This window comes from Apostichopus japonicus, chromosome 19, assembly GCF_037975245.1.
Source record: "Apostichopus japonicus isolate 1M-3 chromosome 19, ASM3797524v1, whole genome shotgun sequence".
Classification (NCBI taxonomy): Eukaryota; Metazoa; Echinodermata; class Holothuroidea; order Aspidochirotida; family Stichopodidae; genus Apostichopus; species Apostichopus japonicus.
This window is the reverse complement of record NC_092579.1, coordinates 10,845,340-10,863,874: the sequence shown is the minus strand read 5'-3', so window position 1 is coordinate 10,863,874 and position 18,535 is coordinate 10,845,340. Positions and strand designations below refer to the sequence as shown.

General features: G+C 39.2%; 2 protein-coding genes and 2 long non-coding RNA genes across 7 annotated transcripts in view; 1 reads left to right on the top strand and 3 right to left on the bottom strand.

The window, feature by feature from the left end:
• Positions 1 to 1,658, bottom strand: part of LOC139959652 (cell adhesion molecule 1-like) — a 29,274-nt gene extending 27,616 nt beyond the window's left edge. Inside the window, exon 1 of one of the 4 annotated variants that reach the window (XM_071957443.1) lies at positions 1,448 to 1,658. The gene's annotated coding sequence lies outside the window, so the exon portion shown is untranslated. Of the gene's footprint in view, positions 1 to 631; positions 647 to 702; positions 859 to 1,447 lie in introns of those variants that run through there. The other 3 variants (XM_071957444.1, XM_071957446.1, XM_071957445.1) reach the window with 3 other exon arrangements.
• The window catches only part of LOC139959674 (uncharacterized), a 254,502-nt gene that overhangs the window by 94,393 nt on the left and 141,574 nt on the right, over positions 1 to 18,535 (top strand). The gene's annotated exons all lie outside the window — the stretch shown is intronic.
• Positions 7,323 to 18,535, bottom strand: part of LOC139959654 (uncharacterized) — a 39,262-nt gene continuing 28,049 nt past the window's right edge. The window contains exon 5 of the mRNA XM_071957450.1: positions 7,323 to 7,411. The gene's annotated coding sequence lies outside the window, so the exon portion shown is untranslated. The remainder of the gene's footprint in view (positions 7,412 to 18,535) is intronic.
• LOC139960565 (uncharacterized) lies at positions 12,693 to 14,753 on the bottom strand. Its single transcript, XR_011790565.1, has 3 exons — positions 14,527 to 14,753; positions 13,580 to 13,800; positions 12,693 to 13,060 (listed from the first exon to the last, which is right to left on the bottom strand). It is a non-coding gene; the product is annotated as an uncharacterized lncRNA (long non-coding RNA).

Here is an 18,535-nt window from a genome sequence, read left to right as displayed (position 1 = left end):
ATAATTGACGCACCTTCGTAATTGACGCACCATTCAAATATTACTACCAAAGATACAGCAGCCAATCTTAACTTTTTGCAGCAAAGCAGAGTTACATATTTCATAAGTTTGAATACATTTCAAATTGTTTTTTTTTTCAAGCTTTGAACACCCTCCCCCCAGTTTTGCCCGTATTTAGGGGATTTGGAAATCTTACTCCCTAAAATAACCAATATTACCCTCAGCGTAATACCACGACTCTCTGGGACCTGACCTGTCTGAGCTTAGGTGCTCAGAGCATACAGTAGCAAACAGTTAGCTTATCGAGGAATGTGTCAATTTAGGGGTATGCAAGAACTGGACACGGCAGACATTTTGTGATCAAATTCTGCTCAATTGTACGTTGCATATGCACAGAACAATAAATACTTTGAGATCATTACATTTCTGAGGAAACACATATATGAAAAACACATACAGTTGAGTGATTTAGATTTTTTCTTGATAAACATGGTTGATCAAATCCTGAAGTGCGTCAATTATGAGCCCACAATGCTTCTGTAAATACCACATCAGGAAAATAATCTGGCCTAACCTAAATCTGACAACGTACTGTAAGGGCTAACGTTAGGTTACACTACAGTACACTTACAATTTAGACAATATCGCGCGTACTGACTGTATTACAGAAATGACGAGATAGGCATGATCCCGGTATTTCACCTTTAACTTTACCTTTAAATGGCACTCATTTAGGGTAACTCTTTCCCCATTGATCTAGCATGAACTGTACTTCTTCATCTGTCAAGTACGAGCCCGCCATGTAATACTACTAATACTATTAAATGCAGCCTAACATGCAGAGCCGGGACCGGTGTATATTTTATCTGTGCAACCATAGTTATTAATAACTATCGGTTGCACCATAGTTATTAATAACTATTGTGCAACCGATGTGAATGCTCCGCATTAATTACCCGTCGCATATGGCAAGCCATGTGGGACAAACACCGCATAATATATCCGCGTATTAACTGGAATTTATACGCGTATTAATTGGAATATATATACGCATATATATTATTAGCCAATCATATGGCTTAAATATATTCGCGTATTAATTCGAATTTATCCGCGTATTAATTCGAATATATACACGTATTAATTCGAACATATACACGTATCAAATAAAATACATATGGGGATTAAATCCAATATATGCACGGATTAATTAGAATATACACGAAAAAACCATTTCCGCTCTTGCTGTGTACATATACCAACGATAAATGTTTTGGCGGGCTCGCGAGATCGCTTCAAAAAGCGAAACTTTATACATGTGAAACACATGTATATTTGAATTAATACGCGTATATATTCGAATTAATACGCGGATATTTTATGCGGTGTTTGTCCCACATGGCTTGCCATAAACGTTAGGCCTATCATTTCTATACACTAGTCTTACCTCGGCAGGCCTACGACGTTGCTGGTTTGATGATTCTCAAACTCACTTTGGTCTGGTTAGCATAAACCTCAACTTCTCAAGAGACGCAAGTAGATCTTACACACAAAGGGATTATAAGCTAGGCAGAAAAGCCAATATAATAAGCCCACAACAAGTAACTAGTTGTGACCTTAGAAATTTTCTTTCTATTCTCGATCCTATCAGCTATCTATTGCGTAATTCTCTCTTATATTATAACTTGTGCATCGCCGAAGGTGGCATCCACCTATTAACAACGAGTTAAGTGAGTCTGGAGGATTCATGTCAATTGGGTGCGCGCGTACCATGTATGGAGGGTCATGTGATATGTTCCAGGGTGGTACTATACTGATATTTCTCTGTAGCAGTTCGAGAACAGTGTTAGTGACTTCGTGAAAGATTGGTCGGTTCGGACATGGGAACTAACGGCATAAGAAGGTACTGGTACTTCAGGCCTAGGAAATAGTGCTAATATGCTAACGTTCAACCGTATTTTCTATGAATGAAGGCAGGCATTCTACATAATAGATCTTACTTATTAATACAGCTCAAGGGGCAAGCCTTGTCTCATATGGCCTAACGTTATTACTACACGCTATAAGTGAATGAAGAAATGGGAAATGTGGGGAAATGTTTAGTTCAGTGCAACCACGGAATTCTCCATGGAACAGAGCCTAATGCTACTCGACGGGAATGTAGCTATCACGTTAGGCTACAGGCATGGTTATTGCTAGGTAACGGGTGTCGTCTGCTGCTCTAAGCACGCAAGCACATTTACGTACTAGTTGGGTGAAATCATCATGCGTAATAGGGAGAGTAGTATATTAGTACCACCCTGGAATACATCACATGACCCTCCATACATGGTACACGCGTACGCGCGTATTTACTGTGTGATAGTTTCTCCAGATTCATTAAAACTCGTTGCCTATTAAAGTCTATATCAATCCGCCCAAAGTATCCTCCTATTTCACGAAAAGTGCCAAAAAGCAACAGGAGAACATATTTTGTGATATCTTATCAATCAAGATATGACTTGCATGGTGTAGAGCATGAATGGAAATACCTGTGGTGTAAAAATTTGGTCAATTGAGGCATTTTTAGACCCCGTTAAGACCTCCCAGAAGCAGCGTACGAAAATTGTTTACTACTGAGCAATGAGGTTTGTTTACAAGTTACGCCCAATGTGTCGCGGGCAAGTGTATATTTAGAGAGCTGTTGGGGGACCGATTTTGATTGGTCGATAGATGACGCACCCACCAATGTCATTGCGCAACATTGTGTTTCCAAGATCAGCTGGAAGTCTGACCACTGATCTGTACAGATCAGTGAGTCTGACCCACTACGACGTTGTCACAGAATGTTGGCACCAATCAAAATAGATCTCAGAAAAGACTTAGGGTTTCAGCCAATCGCAGGCATTTCCTGGATAAACAACATGTCTGCATGCGCCCATGTGTAAACTTATGCCGACCCCGATCTCAGTGCACGGACTTACGTATGTAATAACCAAGGCCTATACTTACAGTCACTTTATTACGCTGAACAACCAAAGTGAAGCCTTCATGCAGTACCTATTTTTGATATGAACGCAATGCAAGTGTGCCCGGTGACTGTGCTGAGGACTACCAAGTAAAAGTGGTCGGATTTTCACAGAATAACGTTATTGCGTTACTTCACAATTCGTCCATATGACTTCAAGTTACACACTGATTCACTGAGACTGAGAGAGACGTGAGACTGGAGTAGGCTAGGCCCTAGGCTAATAATTAAATAGGCAAAGGCCTAACACTTAATGTTAATGTTACAGCTCGTATGGCACTTGTACCTAGGCCTAATTATCTGAAAACGAAACTCATGATGAGGGACGTGTTGAAGATTCGTGTGTGGATCTTCCAGGCAGTTAGGCCTAGGCTATATAATGTTTCTTCTCCAGTCCTACGTTTTTTTCAAACAAGAGAATATTAATTATTCCTATTTCCCCATGATATTTCAGAAACATGATAGATTTGAAGACAAACAATGGTCTGATTGAGATATTGAAATGCAATGTCTCCAACTGTGTAACCTCATTCAACTTAAATAGGCCTGTACATGTTATGATATTCTTTGTAAATTGTGATTGGCCATTAATAACATTGTCTGCAAATGTATTTCCCATATAATGGAGATTTACTCCACATCCATGACTGATTCATCATTTTCATTCATTCATCCCCCTGCAGATGGTTCTCCAAAGTTTCATTCCCTACAGTACTATGTTTGGCATTTGTATTGAGGGATGATTTGCATGGATGGCGGAACCGAGGGCACAGGGGGCACTTGCCCCCCCCCCCAAACTTTTCCTCAGGTTAAAAATGTGGCCTTTATGTACATAAAAAATGAGGTGTCTCAAGTTAGCAAGAGGCCAAGGAACCAGAATGAACACTCGGGAAGGGCCGTTTCCGGCCATCTGAGGGGTTTGTTAAACCAAAAATTTTCTTTTACGCTCCGCGCCAACCGATGTTGGTGCTCCGCTCAGATAGTCGTGCATACAACTTTGCAAATCCTGACTACGCTGCTGACTTTTTATGAATTTCTGTGGGTTAAACTCAAAGCTATTTCGAATGGAAAAAAATTGTTAAGATGTTAACAAGAAATAAACTCTAATTCGGAAGATTCCTACATTAGCAACTAGCATGATTTCACCTCATTTCGTCTCAAAAGAAAACTTGTTCCTTGTTTCCCAATTTGCACATTGGATATTGCAGTGCTAGTATTCATATTTTCCTTGAGGGGGGGGGGGGCGTTAATGGAGTGATGTGTATACGCAAATAAGATAATACAATATGAGTTATAAAGGGTACTAAATATAAGGCTGCATCAGTCCAATCAAATTTCTGCAAAGTGCCCTTTGATGTCGGTGCCCCCCCCCCCCCCCCAGATTAAAAGTGCTTCCGCTGCCCTTGATGATTTGTTTTTGACATTCAACTCCAAAATTGGACTTCAGTTTTAAAGTTCCAGGTGCTAAGATATAGACCAAATTGATTTTTTTTTTGGAACTTGTTAGGCCATTATATAATCTGTTCTGGTGATGCAGAATTCATTCAGCAGGTGGTTCAATTCCATCAACAGATATCATACAGCCAAACAGTTTCCAAAAAGAAGTTCAAGTATTCGGCACCATCATGAGACTTGTAACAAAAGGAATTACAGGAGTTTTCAGTGGCAAAGCTCTCGTTGAATTTCCTCACATTGTCTACATAGGAATTTTCTCTGTGATAATCTCGCTTTCTAGTGTCCATCACTCTACACAGCAAATGTGAATGGTATTGGTAAATTTAAAGTCATCATAACTAATATCAGATAACTAATATATAAAGAAAAAGAAAAAGTGCAGGTACTTTATGAATAATTGGATTCATATCCACATACTGTTGAGTTAATGTTGGGCATAGTTTAGTTTAGTAGAAAAAAAGGATCAGGAGGGACACTTAAGTCCCGATCAAGGACCCTATAGAGAGAGAAAAAGACTGAAGACACAAACACTCAGACCCGATTACAATGCTTAAAGTGAGTGTGTCTGTAAACTAGAAGGTGAGGTTGATCTCATATAGAATGGTATATCAAGGCAGTGTCCAGTAAAAAGGAGACTTCAACTGCAATAGCAATTCATCCCTTGATAATATATTACAAAATGACAACATGTGAGGAAGTGAGTGGGGTGGGAATTGGGGACAGCATAATGAACACATAAATTGGTGTCACTGTTCCTGTGGCTATGTAAAGGTCTCTTGGAATTTCTTTATATTCTTGCAAGGAAAAAGTTAATGGTAAAATGTTTTGTGCAATATAGAGGCCCGGTAAAGAAAATAGATATGCATTGAGAGTGTTTCAAGTAAATCACTAATTCCAGGTGGGGTTCCTCCTGAAGGTATACTATATTGGCCCCAACTATGCTAGATATTCAAATGTGGTCACCTCTGTTCAAAATTCTTAAACTTTTTTTATTACAAACTTCAAGCAAATTTCCTAACTGGGACATTTAGTCATCTTGTATGTTCCTTAACAATTTCTGAGAACAGTTTGTATAGTAAAGACCTCCAGGAAAGTACTTTTTGAAAACTTCTAGCAGTTATAGCATGCTATAATTTGGGGCCTATACTGACTACCTTTAAAGCCAAAAGTTTGACTAATCTCTGTGCCAAAACACCCTCAAAAGTATGGACAAGTATTGTTATTCTATAGTGGCTGACACTGGGAACCACCACCTGCCAGTCAGCACTTTGTAGTGCTTTAGGGTGGAGGTTGAGGGGCTTGGGGCAGGCACGTAGCCAAAGGGGGGAAATGGGGTAGCCGCCCCCCCCCCTTGAGCATTTAAAAAAAAAAATGTTTAATATTTTTATGATATCGCTAGTAATTTCAAAAGAGTAAATGCTAAGATGCAACTTACAAGACCTGAGAAGTGCCTTTTTCAGCCATCTGGGAGGCATTTTAGCCAAAATTTTGTTGGACGCTTCGCGCCAACCATGGTGGCGCTACGCTTAGATAGTTTGCAATGCCGAATGTACGGCTCTGATAATTTGCCAACAGTTTCGCCCCTCCCTTGGCAAATTCCTGGCTATGCGCCTGGCTGGAGGTATCTGACTAAACCTGAGAGGTGTTGCCAATTAGAAGCATAAACACAGTATGTCTTCTGGGAAACAATATTCTTGATAGGGTTACAAGCAAATCATTTAAAACAAAGAAGAAATGGAAAAATTTAGACTTAACTTTAAACATGAAGGTAACCTACGGGTTTTCTCTCCTGACCAATGCAGTAAGTACAAGGCACCTCTCAGTCTGTGAAATGATTGTGTTTATCTAATGGTTTTAATTTGTTCTTTTTTAAGTGAGAACTAGCCATCCATCATAGCATCATCAAAGCATATGAGTAAGAGCATAAGCTTCAAGAAATAATTAAAAATTCATTGAATTCAATGCTTCATACTCATGGTTTTGTGGGCAATGACTTGTAATACCCTGTAATACCCAGGACACCTTGAAGCAGGAGCCACGACAAAGCAAAAACATGAGAAATGATCTGCAGAAAGTTATGAACAGTTGTTGATTTTTTTTTTAACTTCCTGAAATCTACAAAATATATTGTATTGCTTCCAACTATTCGTTTATTTGACTGCATTTTATTCATGAAGGCACCAATTCAATGCAAAGTGTGTTACTTGAAATGCCTCGACGATGGAAACAGTTGCTGACAACATCTGAAGTACGGTGGTTTGGAGCATTCAGTGTTTATGTGGTCCAAGCATGTTACAGCATTTGTTGAGTGAAATAGTGAACCACAAGGGCGTAGGAACCGGGGGGCTGGGGGCGCCAGCCCCCCCCCCCCTCGTGAAAAATGTTGAGGGGAGTGGGTGTTGAAGTGTGCTATATTGCACCAAATTGCATCTGAGGCCACTGGTGAACCATGATAACTTGCACACATCCAGTGGAGGGGTGAAGTGGGGAGGGTGGGCGGGTCGAGAGTTTCATGTACACCAATCCATGGGCAACTTAATGTATAAATGCCTTTAATTATTATTATTATTATTATTCATCAATCTTATTGTTGTTATTATTATTGTTGTTGTTTTTACTATTATTACTTTTATTATGATTATCGTCATTGTCATCCTCATCATTCTTATTGTTATTATTATTATTGTTGTTGTTGTTACTATGATTACTATTATTATTATTGTCATTATCATCATTCGTATTATTATTGTTGTTGTTACTATTATTATCGTCATCATCGTTATCATGATTATTATTATTATTATTAGAAAATCGTCGTTGTCATCATTATTACTATTATTAAGTCTTCGGAGTGGGTGGAGTGGTATAGGCAGCTGGGATTGTAATGACTTTTACAGTACATTTCAATAAAGTTTATTTCAAGCTCCTTATCACATCTTTTCTCTTAACCTATATATTCATATTTTGTGCACCTCGTGTATTTTTACATTTATACTATATTTTTGTTTTGAAATAAAAAGAATAAAATAGAAAAGTCTGAGTCAATGTTTTTCAGTTCCTGTAGTTCTCTGGGGCATTATATCCAGAAACAGGCCTCTTTTTGATTCCTTGCCAAAGGCTAAAGAAATCAATGCGATGGTGATTGTGTGGGTTTGCGTGTGTGCGTGTGCGTGTGTGTGTATGTGACACTTTCTTGTAAAACACGATATCTCAATAATTGAAGCTTGTATTTACCTCATACTCTACATGTGGGTAACCCATATTAGGAAAAAGACTACTATTGTTTTTGGTGGAGGTCAAAGGTCATTTGAGGTCACCAGAGGTCAAACTAAAAACCTCTTAAGCTGCTTGTAAACACAATATCTTATAGGTGGGGTAACTAGGAAGGATTTCATACGTAGTATGTAGATGGCCCATATTGTGTTGAAGATCCCTATTATATTGGACACGGGTCAACAGTCATTTGAGGTCAGCAGAGGTGAAAGTCTGACACACTTGTAAAAAATTACTCTAAAAGTGAAATTGCGTTAATGTACAAACAAAGCACGTAGATTGCCTTTGGTGAGAACAAAATCGCTGTGGAATTTCATGCGTGTCAAATTTCCTTTGAGGTCAAGAGAAGTAGTTTTCAGAAAACCCATTCTACGGTACCCGACATCGACCATACTGTCATCACATACATGTTTATGTCCTACGATGATGATGCGCAAGCCTATTGCCTATATCATTTCGTCGTCCGGATCAGGCATCCGTACAAAAGTGTCGCAACGAAACCGGTATACGAGCTGCATTTCACGTAAGTTACTAAGTTCCTGTAGGTTCTCTCTGGCCAGTATCTTTGCAGTAAGCAGTAAGATTTTGATATTTACTTGGTATGTCGATGATCCCTATTGTTTTGGTGAAGGTCAATACAGCCAAAACTATGAATAACCTACAAACATGATATATCCAAATCTCTCAAGTTGAAATCAAAGCCCTAACAAAATTTCTCCTATGGGCAAGGAATCACTAAATCTTTGACTTTCTGGTTTCTTATTTGCTCATTACTAGGCTGTTCATTGCCCTTCTATAAATGATGTACTCATTCTTTAAGAAAAGTGAATAATAAAGAAAAATACCCCAGCAGCACGGCTAATGAATGAGCAGTGATGTAAGATGTTTGAATAGTGTTATGTAGGTAGTTAGTAGACGAGACGGATGGCTACGATTAAATTAAGGCCGGTTCTTTGGCCCGTATTTATTTAACCGTTCTCAGTAATGGCTTATCGGTCAATTCACCCGATCGAGGGCGCTTTACCCTTTTACATACATAATCATTGAATCATCAGTAGACAACAAATAGCTAACTACCGGACCAAAGTTCAGCAGGCTGATTTGAAATATACAAATAACAGATGAGAACAATTTGCGGAAGGAAGGGGTGCTTCTATATAAACCTTCACATGATCAGCTATACACAATAATGCACATGTTTTGTAGCCTATATAGTCCAATACACCTGTTTTCTCAAAGTTATTCCGTAAGAGTGGGATGAGACGGATGCTCATACCATTTCTGGTTTAGAAGTTCAAAATGATTAAAGGTCAAGTGACACGTAACAGATTTCCTTCAAACTTACACAAATTGAAAAGCTACATATTAAAACCCTATTTTCCAAATTTGGATTTCTACAATTGTTTCTTTGCTGTTTTAATTAAGTTAATAACCAAGCTAATTCCGTAAGATAATGACGTCACGGGGGAACCGCCAATGTTACCAAAGCTAGATATGCCTAATATGCTAACCGAGATCAAAGCCGTAAACAATACGTCACGAACAGTAAACAAAATATCAGATGGGTGCACAACAGTACAAGAAAGTTTCGTGTTCGTCAAACACTGTATACAGCGATAGCTTAGTACCAGTGCACTCAGCCAACCTAGTTGCCTAAGTACAGATTGGCTTGGACCTTCGAGCGAATCTTATGTGTGCAGTGCGCCCTTCACCAGTTAAAGTTTCGATTCCCATCGCCTATCCGCGCAACTTGGACTTGGAACACCAACAGCTCGCCGTCTACAAGACAATGCCGTTCCTTCTCTATTTGGAGAAAGTATCTTCAAATCTCGAGGAGATATAGAAACAAGTAGACCAGTAGTTGCGAAGCTGGATCGGAAAAGAGTAAGTGTATTTTCTGGCCTAGGCCTACTACAACAAGGACTAACTTGGTATTATTACTAACTTACAGTAGGCTAATTCTTATAGTTTCATTCAGTTAGTTAGGCCCTAAATTAGGTACGGCGACGATAAAGTTAGGCGTAGGCTAGGGCTATATTAACTTTTATCTGTGGTACATCATGAAAAATCCAGAATAACAAGCATAAGATGTTCACATGTCATTTTGCCCAATATTATAATGTGCTCCCACCTATCTATATACTCAGAGTCATAGCTCATATGTTTCACAGTAAATGACATCCTTATATTTTGCCATTTTTGTTGGTTGGGCTGCAATTTTGGCATTTTTTGTTACAAGAGAAAACGCTTGTGACAGGTACTTTCAAACATATCAAACTGCTTTCTTAAATGAACTTTCATAACTTCCTTGTTATTTTCTTTCCCAATTTTCAATACTTAGATTAATCTAGAAGCTGTTCCCCAACCAACTGCAGTGAAAATAAAGGCAGGATTCTGCAGAATGTACATCTCCATCTAAAGGTAGCATGATCTTATAGACATGTGCTTGATATTACCGAAAAACAGTTGGGAAATGGGGGAGGGGAGGGTGGTGACAGGCATTAAAGATTTAAGTAGTCAGTTTTGAACGGGATAAAAGGAATCTCTACCAGTAAAACATCGAGGCATGTATATGGGGGGCAAGCTACCAGACAAAAAGGAGGCAGCAGTATTAAGGCCGAAAGGTTCCCATAAATAGGTTTTAATAGAGTGATGAATGGGGAGGGTGGGGGTGGGGGAGAAAATGTGGTACAGAAGTGTAAGCTAGGGTAATACAAGGAAGAATGGAAAACTTTCATACATCTATAGAGTATTCTATAGCAGAAGTGAGTACAGGGGCCAAAATTTTAGAAACAGTACTCGTTGAAAGCAAAATAGCAATTAAAACTGCACATTGGGCAGGCTGACTAGGGGATAATATACATTGTATTTTATCCATCATATCCGCCTGCCTGACGAGAGTGGTTGAGGAGGCTATACCTGATGGCTTCACAGGAAAATATAAAGGCTACATCTATAGTTACTGAGAGAAGGGAGATTATATTGTAGTTATACTATATGAAACCAAGCTGAAGTCATTTGCAATGCTCATGGTGTGAGTGGCCCATATTTTTGCAGCCACATAAAGCAGGAGGATATGCTCTTCTTCAGAAAAGATAAGTGAACCATCTAGGCAGCTGACCCCTGTCCAAGAGCAGCCTACTGTATGCGTGTGGTATAATAAGCGTTTATTCTAATTTTCAGTGAATGTAACACATGTATGCAGAAGTCAGTGTTCACTGGTCCCCCTACCAAAATTGAAGTTGCTGACTGGACCAACAGAGACAAGAACACCATCAAAGCAACCAGGGCCATCTCACAGTGGCGATGATGGTCCGTCTGCTGCTGTGGCATCCACATCGGGATACACCAAAAAACCGCCAGGTAGTCTGGACTACACTCCATCAGTTAACTCATCTGAACATGACAAAGATGACGCTTCAAGGTAATTTTCAAGATTGATAGTAGATTAGTCTGGAAAATCAATTGGTGCCATAACTTTCTGGAAAGAGGATCATTATTAATTTTGACACCAACACTGTGGGGTAGTCTGGAATGTGTGGTGAGGCCATCAGTCTTTACTTCAATTAGCATATACATACTGTATCTGGTAGAGTTGTCACAGCTGTATGTGAACAAGAAATAAAGGCACAAACAAGTAGTTGGATTTAACAGAGTATATTATATCTTCACATGGCTGGATATCTGCTACTGAATACAAATGGTGAAAGTTGCATCTTATACACTCTTTTACCATGGATTACAAGGGGATGGGACAGGATGTTACTCTGTTTTTACTTTACTACATAAACAGTGGTTAGGCTACTGAGACAATGACCACACATCCTGCTGAAGATTACATAATCCATAATATTAGGTGCACAAACAGGTGTAGTGTTTTTGTTGTAATCAGTAAAAAATATATTGGAATTGTTCAGGCACAAGTTGTCAGGTAAAACCTGACCCATGTATCCACACCAATTGAGGTGTATACTCAGCTGTCGCCTTAGTTGGGCATCCAAAGACTTGACTGACAACTGTGCCATGCCTATTGACCGAAATGGAGTGATTGGAATGCCTCTATCTAAATGGTATGTTTTAATGAACTATTATTATATTATTCTTCATATCTTTACTATTCTACAGATTATGTATGGGAACTTCTTGACTGCTTGCAACAACTTCAGTGGAACTCTGGGAGAGGAGTGTCCTGTTCCTGTCAGAAAAGAGCCCCCACCACTTGCAAGCTCCTATGTTCATCCGAACAATGAGGATGCCATAAATCAACACCGAAGCAGATTTCAAAAGCTTTGCTGAAGTACTGTAGTTGATGGCCTCCCAATTTCTAATTTTGTTTCATTGTAGTGGGGAGCAATCGACTCTGTGAATTGTCTGTTCACATGATGTTTTGGCACAGCTGCAGAGCAGTGTTAATTAACAGGTGGCTAGCCTTTAGGGAAGTTGCTAAAGTTTTACATTAAAGTTTTACTTACATCTGGTTTCCATTCTAACTAACTAAATGATAACATTATATTTAAAAAAAGTTCCAATGACAAGTATTCCTCTCTAGAGAGCTTAGACTTCATAAATATAAATTTCATGCTGACTTACTATTTGTATGCAACTTTGGTGTTTCAAACATGTTGCCAATTTTTTTTTCTCGAAAAGAATTGACAGAAATTTGCTGTTTGTTCCCCGCATGGGATAAAATGTGATTTTTTTTGTCCCATTTATGATCAAGTAACCTTGATATTCCATGGATTAATGAACAATTTCAGATTGATTCTCATTACACTTTTATTAAAATGAAAGCCTAAGCTCTCCAGATCCCATTGACATAGTGGTTTAGAGTACTTTATTCAAACTATTCTTCTATTTTAACCTAGTATATTTGAGGTTTCAATCATACAGATTTTGTTGGCAGGCTACTAGAAGTGACAGCTTTGCTTATAAGAGAGAATACATACAAAAAATTAACTTGAGTTTTTATTATTTATTACTGTTATGTACTTCCCAAACTTGAAAATGTAAAATTTCATCCAAGATTGTAGTTAATACCATGAACCAGAAAAATGTAAGCTGGAATTCCAAAATGTTCACCATTCAGCCACAAAACAGACAGGACTGAACCCTGTTTCTATAAAACTTTGCAGAAAAGATACTATGACTTTGCATAAACAGTCCACATTCTCACAGTCTTGATAATTTAAATCCTTCATACTGTTCAGATGGTAAAGCTTCTCTAATCCTCCTTACTGCATAGGATAGGAGAACAACACAATATCCTTCCCTAAAAACTGCTAGCTCATCCGTGCAAGTTGTCTGTATGCTCTGTGTCTGTATTTCCTGTAAAATAATCATGAAAACCAGCTATAAATGATGAAGACACACAAAAGCTTGGTAGCCATCTGGGGACGTCAATTTTAAAATAAATTTCCATATGATTTCCAGAATTTGCTTGGCCCCTAAATCTGCCTCCCCTAAAGTAAGCCTAGCTATGCCATTTATACAAACTGATCATTGTATCTCGGGGACTAAAATTTGTAAATGGATCGTGCACAAGCATGGTGGACATTTTTTGTGTGGCATTTGGTTCCATGGCTCAGTGTTAATGACTACTATGTCAGTCAGCATGATAAGGGTTAACCTCAAGGGCATTACACCAGTTTTTGGACAAAATGACCTAATCAGAAGCAGGTTTTGAACATGGTGCACAAATTTTCTTGATCAAATCTATATCTTACTGTTATTCCTTTCACAACAAAACAAAACTATGAATACACCCTCTGTATTGTTACATCTTTCAACAGCAGGTCAGAGCAATGAATAAAGGTATACAACAAAAATAATGTATTCTATACTTACTCTTGGATCCTGTTTTCCTGTGCACGTCCACCATACTGTTGACGGTACATGTAGTAGGCTGTCTGAAGAAACAATGGGTTCAGGCACATAGCTTCAAAACCTGGGTGTAAGGTGATGCATCCAGCACCTTCTTCATCCATCACAGTCCTTACTTATCTATTTTGCTGCAGCATCTACACTCCCTTGCTGTAGGCATTACAGCACATTGGCCACAATGACACCTGTAAACAATACAAACCAGTTCAAATAATAAAGAGCCAATTCAATGACTTCATACCGACCTCAATTATTGGGGCATACTGTACTAACATGTCAAAATAGAAAAGGGGCACCTCTGAAGGGCAATCTACCGTTGAACTTAACTCCTTACAAATAACATCACTAGTAAGGAGGGGGTAGCCTCTTCTTAGAAGTCTTGCCTCTGTTGGGAGAATGCTGCAAAGGAAAATAAAACAGGCCGATGTTGCCTCGTTTCCAACTTTTTCCCACTTCTGAATCCATTCCCTAGATTGAGAAAATCTGGTTATGAAATTAGCTGAAGCGGAAATAACAAAAAGGTGGTGTGAGGTGCCACCTTCTCCATCCCCCCCCCCCACCCTTTCCCTGATTTGTGGTAACTTCACTTATTTGCCACTACAACTGCTAGGAAATTAATAATAGGCCACCTCTGAATTTGTTGTGCACTCTTCCAATTGGCTCCTTCAATCTACTAACCAAATGAAATATGTCTGTGTGACATGTTCCGGGGCATGTGCTGACACAACTTTTAAGGAAAATAGTAGCTTCCTTAACTTAACTCGACCGCACTTTCATGTTAATTTTGCTGCCCCATCAACAAATTGGCTAGCTAAGAGTATGAGCAAAGTTAGGAAACATTCATCGGTTCTAGGCCTAACTAGTGACACTACTATCCTATATACAGTATAGTACGCTAGGCGTAACGTTACCGTTGTATTCCGTCAAGACGATCAATTTCGACATCGCTGTCCGATCCCGCTTCCTCTTCGCTGGTCTCCGGTTCGAACATGTAGGGAAAAACTCCCCCACGATAGTCCACCATGTCCTCCATTTCCCTTACTTCTTCGCCGTTGCTATCTAAATACTGTGTGTCAATGCCACCGGCAGCCATTTCGCGATATGTATAAGCTATGCTGTGCTGTGTATATATTCGTACTACAGTGCGTGTATAGAAACTGTATGTGGTAGCAATATCGTACGTATGCGACGATGTCATGCACTTTCGGCTTGGTAAACAAATGACGTCATTTGTTTTCAGCTTTCCCTGAACGAGTCAATCTAGCCGATTTTTGCGGAGTTTATGTTGCTTGATAGGAAGAAAATGCAAGGAATTTATGAAAAACGAAGTCAATGGATGTTTTGTTCGATGTCTTATGTATAAATTTGTGATTTTTCATCTCAATCCAAATCTTAACTTTCTTGTAACAGACTGCTGAAAAAGGTAATATTTTCGAGAAGTTTGAGATTTCTACATACCCAATGCACTGCGCAGAACACATACAGTTTGCACTCTTCTGCGCTCCCCCCGTGACGTCACTGAATCTATTACGTAATAGTACTTTTTACCGATTTCTACCCCTTTGGAGACGGAAAAAAATCGCGGTGTTGGGTTTTTGTTAATGTAAGAATTGTTAAGTTTAATATTATGTAAAGTCAAGTCTACGTGTCGCTTGACCTTTAAAGTGCTCAACTGGCCATATTTTCAAACTGAGGCTAAAAATCGAAAGAAACTTGCCGAACTAATAGTTCTATGGAAAACTTTCCCACCTTCCAAACGAGTGTGATAACGTCACAGAATCACAGGAGAATGGCATGTCCAAAATATTAAAGTCTTAAGAAAGTCAAAATCTTGGTTGGAACTAAAATTTATATGTGCGGCATTAATTAAGTGGAAAGGTTTTCGACCTCGAAAAGAATTTTCCAAACAATTATGGCGTTGACCCTCACCCTATAGGTTTACCATTAGGGTTAGCCTGATTAATTATGGTGTCTAAATGAAGAGGTCTATAGGAAGCTGAACCTCCGAATGCATATTATGGCAGACCGATGCTTTCACGTGATATCCATGTACAGTATTAGCTCAGTGTAAGTTGCTCTCCATGTGAGGGCGCTTCATAAGAATACTTTCTAAGGCAAACCCCACAGCACTGGAAAGATCTGTCAACTTGAAACTTATTATTACCTTGAAAGCTAATTGCAAAGGTACGTTTTGAAAATTAAATCCCGATTTTCCCGTCTTTTAACTCCAAGCGGATGTGATGTAGTCGTGTACGTCAATAAGTCGGAAATGCAACATGCAATGGCATAATAATTTGTGGCGTATATACAGCATGACACTTTCTCTTACTTCTTACGTTTCATATCTTTTCTTTTCTACTTGAATAAAAGGCGGCATGTTAAAAAGACATAAAAAATTGTAAAAACTATAATAAGAAAGTTACCAGAGGTCGGAGGCAATCGAAATGACATTGAAAAAATTAACTTTGTTTTTAATATTTAAATATAGAATACAAGCCAGTCGGGCAAAGTTTACATGCATTGGCGCCAAATACCGCTCCACAATATAACGTCATAAAAATTGATAAAAATACTGTTTGCCCTAGAGTTGGACTCGCTGGGTCCATTGATGCAATGATCAGGACGATCAAATGCATTATTGTAGAGATGAGTGAGAGGAGAATGAAAGGGTAGATATTTATGATATCATTCCGAGTCTATACAGCTAGGGAGGCCAGTGGCGTAAGCAGAGGGAGCCAGATTTTTTTCTTTCAAATTTGCTTTGTGCTACAGTCTTGCCCCCCCCCCCCCACCCAAATGAAATCCAGTTATGTATTCAAAATACTTTTTTTACATTTTTTCGAGTTCTAATCAAAAGTATTCATACCTCAGGGCTCATACTTCATGTAAGGTCAGAACTTGGAAATCAGACCGAGATATACATTTTGGGCCTTCATCATACCCACATACGGAGACCGCGTTGATCAATATCGTCCTACAGAATAAGCGCCAATAATTTGGCCGGTTGTATAACTATTACAAACTAACGCTAGCAACCCATGTGTATTTTCAGCGACTTATGATGCCACTTGAGGAGAATTTTCACTGCACTTATAGGCCCAATATGCTTAGTGAAACTTGTTTGTGTGGAAATCTGGGCATGCAGGCCTAGTGAATTAGAGTAGCTAATTTATTCATTGTATCCTTTTCATAATGTGCGGAATTATGCAAAAACCACGACGACTGTCTCTGCAATAGAGGTAAATTAAATGAAAGTGTGTCATGTTTCACGTGGAACTGTACTGAACCATTGGATGTGTATTTTTGCAGACGAGGTGCCCGTTAATACATATATTTCTTGGTAATTCCTACCATCAACCATCACGGGATTTCCCCCCTTACGAAAATCTTGCCCCCCTAACAATTGAATGTTAGCTACGCCACAGTGGGAGGCCACGTTGACTTAGAACCTATGTTGTTGGTACAAGACCACAGATGGGACTCACTATCTTTGCCCGATTTAAAATGTCTCGTGGTTAAAATGGCAAGCGAATGTGGCCAAAGAACACTTATATTAACAGAGGGCGCTCTTGTTAGCTTACATTTAGAGTTTATTTATGTTCTACTTACATTCAGAGCCATGTATACCTCTTTGTTTGCATTAATGTAAGATACATAACCTGTCATTTTTACAAAGCTTGAAGCCTTAACGTGTTGAGATGTTTCATCCTATCAGACCAACCTATGAGAGGTTATTGAGCCCCAGACCCCAATCCCCTTGGCAGTAGTATACTGCATGATGTTGGTGTGAAGAAGAGTTTTGCCTGACCATTGCCTTTTCCAAACTTAAATGATTGGGCTGTTGTTTAGCATTAGGAATGCTGTTGTAGGTGTAACTTTCTGAGATTTCCCTACGAAAACACTTGGGTATGGGGGAGGGAGCAGTGGAAATGTTATACATAAATCAGCCTCCCTAGAGAGATAGTCATGGTGGGGGGGGGGGGAGAGACACACCCAAAATGTTCTGCTCAGTATATGCGGTACACATGCTGACGGAGTTAGTGTGAAGGCTGGTTGCAATGGACCCCCCCCCCCCCCCCACACACACACACCTTCCCAGTGTTAACACTTCAAAGATCAATATGTAAGTTTTCTTTTCCTTCACCAAAAAAGTAAAGTACAACTTTTTCTTCAAAACACCTTGTTACGTTGGAATGCGAGAGGTCTCGATAATTAATTTTAACGAGACACAAGCCTGGGTTCGTTTCCGTAAGGAACACAGACAAATTGACGAGTCTAGAGATTTTAAATGAGAACGTAAACTATATTGAACAATGGAGTTTTAACCAACAACAACAAATGGTAATTACAAATATATAGAAAATTACTCACAAACTTAACAAGATAGGATACACTTTAAAACACGCTGGTCTCTTCCAACGGCGATATCCCACAGCGGCCACGACCTCGATGACGACGATTCTCGGTCCGTTGTACCGCGAAATTCACTGGTCCTCGACGAAGTTTCTCGCGATCCCAGAATCAGCAGTCACCTTCTTTCCGGCGATGCTCCAAAATAGAAGACGGACTTCCAGCCACAATAGAGTGAAGCACAAGTCGAACTTCTCGCCGACTAAATATTACCAGAGTCAGTCCAAAATCAGCTTTATAGCCACTAACTCCTGGCGTAACGAACTTCCTCAACGGAGACAGAAATTCTTCACCTTCTCCGAAATAAACACTGGAAACCTGTAGTTTCACAGCAAAGTCCTCTTCAAACTTCTGAATGGAAGTGTAGAACCAATCTTGGTATCGATATCTCAATCCTTCAGAAAATACTGGTAGTTGAGCACTGACGATATATTGTAGAATGATATAATGTGTCGTCGCTTGTATTCGTACAGAAACTAAGAAACTCTCCGATCTGGGCGGGTTTATATA